Source organism: Dermacentor silvarum, chromosome 2 (assembly GCF_013339745.2).
Source record: "Dermacentor silvarum isolate Dsil-2018 chromosome 2, BIME_Dsil_1.4, whole genome shotgun sequence".
Taxonomy (NCBI): domain Eukaryota; kingdom Metazoa; phylum Arthropoda; class Arachnida; order Ixodida; family Ixodidae; genus Dermacentor; species Dermacentor silvarum.
This window is the reverse complement of record NC_051155.1, coordinates 44780413-44786777: the sequence shown is the minus strand read 5'-3', so window position 1 is coordinate 44786777 and position 6365 is coordinate 44780413.

Sequence of the window (6365 nt, the reverse complement as noted above, 5' to 3'; positions counted from 1 at the left end):
AAGCTCGATGTTTGATAATAACACATTATGCTAAAAACCAATATCGCTTTTTATGCACGCACATATATGCTGCTCGAGGGGGGCCGGTACAACAGCTCAGATTAATTTTCGTGAATTAGCTACCATATGAAGCCTATCCACAATGAAGAACTCTTTCTTAAAGTAACTCATCTTCAAAAAGACAGCAAAATTCGTACTTTTCTAAAAATAATAGGAAAATTGAGCTGTGAGTTAGTTGATTAAACCTACTAGAGTTTTTGCGCAAGACCAGTCTGGTCCTTTCGTTGTTTTTGAGCAAGAACTCTAGCAAGTGACAATATGTTAGCCCTCTGCTTTGTATAGGCTTTTGTATAGCGCGCATTCTCGTTCAGATTTAGTGTTGTCCGGCATAAAATTACTGCCAAATCAAACAGTTATCAAAGGTCTTTTTTTTTCTTCATTATACACGGAAAATAAATGACGTCTCATCTTCGAAACGGTGACATCAGCAGCAGCACGACGTTCGAAATTTATCAGTATTTCAAATGCGTGCGGTTTACCCCATAGCACGGCAAGCGCCTGCACATAACTGTATTGCCACAGCTCCTCATTGCAAACTCAATGCCAATCACGTATTATACGTTCCATTGTACGTGAAAATGGAACTCACACAAAAGCATACGTATACAAGTAAATCGTTGTGCCATGCACACTGTACCCTGAAAAGCAGTGTTCATAGCTATCACACATTCGTAAAACAGTCCAATGATGGCATACCTGCCGCCAAAAATAAGCTTTTAAATTACGCTTTAGAAAATGAGCCCAATGTAAATATCGTTGTGCATTTTTATTAGTATTATTATTATTATTATTTTTTGCTCAGCGTTGCTGTCTGGCGTTCCTTAGTGCAAACGATAACATAAGACAGACCGCTCTGCTCTCGCAACTATTAGACATTTTCTTCTCAAATTCTCATGTTATTTAATTTAACAATGTGTTTATTTTCACAAAATATTGCAGAACTGGCCGACTATCTCAGTAGAAAATGCACTTCAATGAGCTGTTACAGCTAATACCGCTTCAATGCAACGACACTGGTTATTAGGTACGTTACAAAGGCTCAATGCATAAACCACAGCCCAACTTGCGCCCATGTCCACGATTTAAAAAAATATTTCTTCATAGTAATACCGAAATCTGCGTCGTACACTGCAGGAATCAGTATAACAAATTAAATTCGAACTTTTAGACCAGGCAATTCATGGAAAAAACGACTAAGACATACTCAGACATATGTCAAGTGCCATAGATGTTATAACATACAGCAGATCATGAGAACAAATGAAGAAACACTGCGGAATGCTTACAACGTTTTGCGATTGAGTGGTCCAGTACTATGCGAGTAGAGCCTGCCAGCGTTTAAACTTGGAAGTTACCACTGTAAGACGGAGAACAGAGAAAAAGAATAATTTATTTAGGTACTGGCTCTGGGCCTATTTATAGTAAAGTGTGTAACAGGAAGGGGTAAGTATGGCTTAGTATGGAAGCTTCGCGCGTGAAGTTCCGTAGCCGAGGTGGTGGGGAAACATGTACTCGTTTCTGTTGTATAGCCTTTGAAGATAAACTACTGCTAAATATGTTCGTGTAGAGCAAGGCAAACCTCAGCAGTAGCGCAGCCAATGACCGTGTTGGCTGCACCACAAACCTATATGCAAATCTTTCCTTGGCTGAAAACGAATGTAAATGAATACGAGCAGGAAAAAAAAACGTGCTCATGTTGTCAGTCAAAACTGTCACGCATACCTCACAAATTTCTTTTCTAGTTTTCCTCCCTGCCATCTTAATTTATTAATAACACAACGAGCCACAAAGCGTCCAGCTTTTCAAAGCTAACGTTTAGCAGTGAGGGATGGCCGATCTCATTCGGCGTTTACCTGTCGCTATTGTAGACCTGAAGATATCCGTCCTAATTACTCTCGGCATCATTCTCTATCGCAGACTCCTACGAACGAAGTTGTCTTTCATCGCCTTCCTGCTGATCTAAATCTATCCAGCTGCGTAGGCGAAATATCCGTAACGGGCGCCAGCGCTCTAAAACAATTGTCCAAGGACGGTAATATAAAAAGGACGTCGACTTTAGGAATACAAATGCGCGTTTCCACATGACAGTTAATTAGCATGATACTCAAGATATCTAACATTGAAAAAAAAGTATGCGAAGCAGCCATGGGGTCGACTCAAGTTCCCATTAGTTTTCAGTTTGTCGTTTTATCAGCTGTATAAACTTGGACATGCAGCAGCACCAGCAACGCGCAGAACTGTTGTCGACGCCGTCGGCGTTTTGCCCGCCTTCGCTCCGAACGCGGGCGGCGTTGGTGACTGTTGCCGGTGCCTCTGGCGTTGCGGGAGGAGAATGAGAGGAGCGGAGCGCGCGCGCGCGTCATTACACTGCGAGCTACAGTTGCGCCCCCAAGCGGAGTATGCAGCGAATGCCGTCGCGCCTCTAACCTAAGCTGCTTCGCATTATCGCGCGCGGAGCCGCAGGTGTTGCCATTCGTTGCGCAGTCCGGAGAGGAGAGGAGGAATGCCGAGAGGAGAGGAGATGAGACAAGGAGAGGGAGGAGGATGAGCATGAATGGCGAGAGGAGAGGAGGGCAGGAGGATGTGCATGCGCAGTAGGGGTGTGGACGCCGCACGGCGGATGGATGGATGGAGGGAGGGAGTCACATAGCCCCGACCATAAGATGCTTCGCATCTAAAACACGTAGGTAACCGCAGTTACACATGTAATAGGAATGAACGGAATGAAAACACTTAACGCGTCAATGAATTATAGTTGTGTGAAGAGATGCACTTATACCATATAACACTTTGACAGGGAGAAGAAATGATTTGAGAAAAAACATCTAGTCAAGGAATTAACGGGAAATGGGCGGTTACAACAATGTTCTTAGGACGAGATGTAATACAGAAAAATTTATTTTGGGAAGAGAGCATGGCATATCTCTCCATAACGGCAACTAACGAAAAGAAATGCAAAGAAAAGGGGACGTCGAAAACAACCCAATGCAATATTTGTGACGATATTTCATTATGATTATAGAGAAACTTGAGAAATTTGATTCTAGAGAACATATATGATTACATGATTATAGCGAAAAGTGTTTTATTGCGATAGCAATTATATGGACACTCAAAAGCAGATTTCTGCCGTCGGCGTCGCCGTCACCGTGAGGTTCTGTATGACGTCAATGGCGATGAAATCGTCGCCGCGCGCCGAACGCTGTATGTGCGAGTGAAAGGGCGCGAGGGACGCGCGCTTTCACGGGGAGTGAACGCACGGCGGAGAACAAACGCGCGTTCTGCGCTGTGCTCCCTTAAGGGCTGCAGAAGTAGGCGTCTCTTTCCTCCTCTACAATCACCATATATGTAGAGCAAACGTGCCTTCTTCCGACGCGCGAAAGGCCGTGGGGGAGGGGGGGGAGGGGGAGGGAAGGGAGGCGACGTTTAGCTGCGGTACCAAGTGCCTATTTATATCACAGGCTCCGGCAACAGTCACCAACGCCGCACGCATTTTGAGCGAACGCGGGCAAAACGCCGACGGCGTCGACAACAGTTCCGCGTGTTGCCGGTTGCTGCATGTCCAAGTTTATACAGCTGATAAAGCTGCTATCATTACTCCGTATAGCTCTCTTCAAATTTGCTATCGCAATTGATGCTTCGCCTTTCAGGTGAAACTGCGACAACTTTTTCTTTTACCTAAGTTCATGTCTCACGTCATTAGAATAGTACTAGGCACGCCCAGCTACAACGAAACGCAGCCCACGTATGATACACTTGCACAACCGTCGCGGCTTTCGTGCGAGCTTAGATTGCACCTTGCTAGCGAAGAAAGGAGCACCAGGTATCAAATCATGTCCAGATAAGGGCCCGATTCTAAAGGATTAAGTCGGATTGCAGCAATGTGTTGTTGAGTCAGCGTAGCCCAGGTCACCCCATACCGAAAAAAGTACATACCCAGACACAATATATATATATATATATATATATATATATTCGATACCTTCCTGTTGTGAGAGAAGTTATAATCAAGATATGCTCCTTCAGATAGTGCAGTCTGGTATTTTCCTGAAAAGATGCAGATTTCATCGCCATTCTTCCATCAGTGTCTAGCATAAGTATTTTTCTCTCCTCCGAAGACAAAAGGCTCTCTCAGAGATCTCAAAAACTAGGGTTCAGCATTCTCGTTTTTTTTTATCTTGTTCGATTGGGTTGCCACGCCGAAACGTCAGAATAAAATTACATGTGGCCATGTAGGCCCGTCTCCTGCAGATCCTGAAACAGCGATGTCACAGGGCACGTCAAATGATGGTGTACATCCGCTGAAGACCCAGGAGTGCAGCACTTCAGACGCTGGACACGGTCTGTATATGGTTGGCGCCAAGTACAAGCGATGGCTGTTGTTGTAAGAGCCGCACCATCCGAAGTCTCCAGAGGGAGATTTCCTCCAACCGAGAAAGAATGTGAGGAAGGGAGCAGAAACATGAGACGAGAGGAGGGTGTTTCTCCCGCGGTTGACAGATTTTCCGGCAATGAGAACAGGTGGAAGGAAAAGAGGAGGTTTAAACCAAAAATAAATAAATATAAGAGCCGAAAAATAATATGCCGAATATTTGGGCTGGATTCGGTTTTAATCAAAAAGCGGCAATGAGAGTAAATTTACCAGTAACCTTGGTACGCGTCTGCGTTATAAAGATTTTGCGCGTGAATCTGCGAGTCTTAGCATATATACACTCTGATTCAAGAAGCGTGACAAGGCGAGTCATGCTTCAACCTCGGCCACTCGAGTTCCATATTTTCCATCTTCCATATTTTATTTGCTTTCGTTTTGCCTGTCGAACAAAACGAAGTGGGGAGGGGGGCACGCAGAGGAGTCAGGGGGAAGTCCGGACCTGGTATTTTGCAGTCTTAACGCAGCGGCTACTGTGGTGCAGTAATTACCCGAGCAAGATCACTGATGGTAACGAAGGGTCACTCATTCGTCGGAGCTCGGTATACCAGTATAATGCTGCAGGTAAAGTCTCGTTCCACTTCTGTTCGACCATGGAACGCACACTTGTATCGTCTGCAGTCACATCACCGTGCGGCATGGTTTTGCTTGGCTGCTTTTCTAAAAATGTCTACCCTACCAATGGTCCATAAGTAGCGGCGGCCCGCTCTATGAATTAGTGTACGTAAAGCATGGTATTTTTGGATGCCGAATCACTTTGGTATTTCTGTTTCATTTTTCAATGACAACTTAATATTGTTTAGATAAGTTGTGAATTCAGCACTTTTAAACTCCCCTCTTCGAAATAGGGTAGATTCATTTCGAGACATTTTTTGTGTTGGAACTCCATTTTCTTGGGACACTGAGCGTTGACGACCCCCCCCCCCCCCCCTTTGATTCGTTTCACAAGCCCCTGCGTGCCACGCGTGCGTCCTCTGAACTGAATTAAAGCTTCTTCATAGCCAAAAATGTGTGAATGGATTTGTCGCGACCTACGGCTAACAGGAAGGCCTCACAGAGGTCGACCACAGAGTGCTGAAACCCGGGAGCTCTCTCATCACGGCCATAAGCTTCTAGGGCCGCGCGGAGCCGAATACTAGCTCTGCTGACGAGTCCAGCAACCTTGGCTACGAGGCTTCCAGCTAGGACAATGGAACGGCTACTCCTACGACGGCAGAGCGTGTGCTCGCAATTGGACAACATCAGGAGCAAGGCCTTTTTATTGCGATAGCAATTATATGGACACTTCCACCGGATTTCTGCCGTCGGCGTCGCCGTCGCCGTGAGGTTCCGTATAGATAAAATCTTCGCCGCGCGCCGTATGCCCGAGCAGAAGCGTGCGGGGACGCACGCTGTCACGGAGAGCGAACGCACTCAATCTCCCACGCGCAAGCAAGGAAGCGGGAAGCGAGCGCCGGAGGGAGCGGAGGGGAGGGGGGGGTGCATTTCTACTCTGCCAACAACCGCGCTCGTCGCTCGCTCGCACCGTCTCTTATCTCCACACGGCTCTGACCTTTATGCGCCGTGCATTCGCCGCTCAGTTTCCGTTGAAGCGATAGACCGCACGTACCTTCGCCCGCTGCGGCGTATATACGCTTGCTGCCAGCGTTTTTGACCGTCGTTGTCTGCAGTCATTCAGTGTGATCTATTCATGTTGTTTGTGAGCGCTCACACCACAGTTAGTAATAGTCGGGCCACATTTTCCAACGCACGCTACTACATGCAATGCTGCCCGGATCGGCAGTGCAGCGCTACAGGTGTGTCCCTTCGCACGCGCTGCCCACGGGCAGCGCTTCTCATCAACACCACCGTTTCACACGCGCCTTCTCGTGGTCAT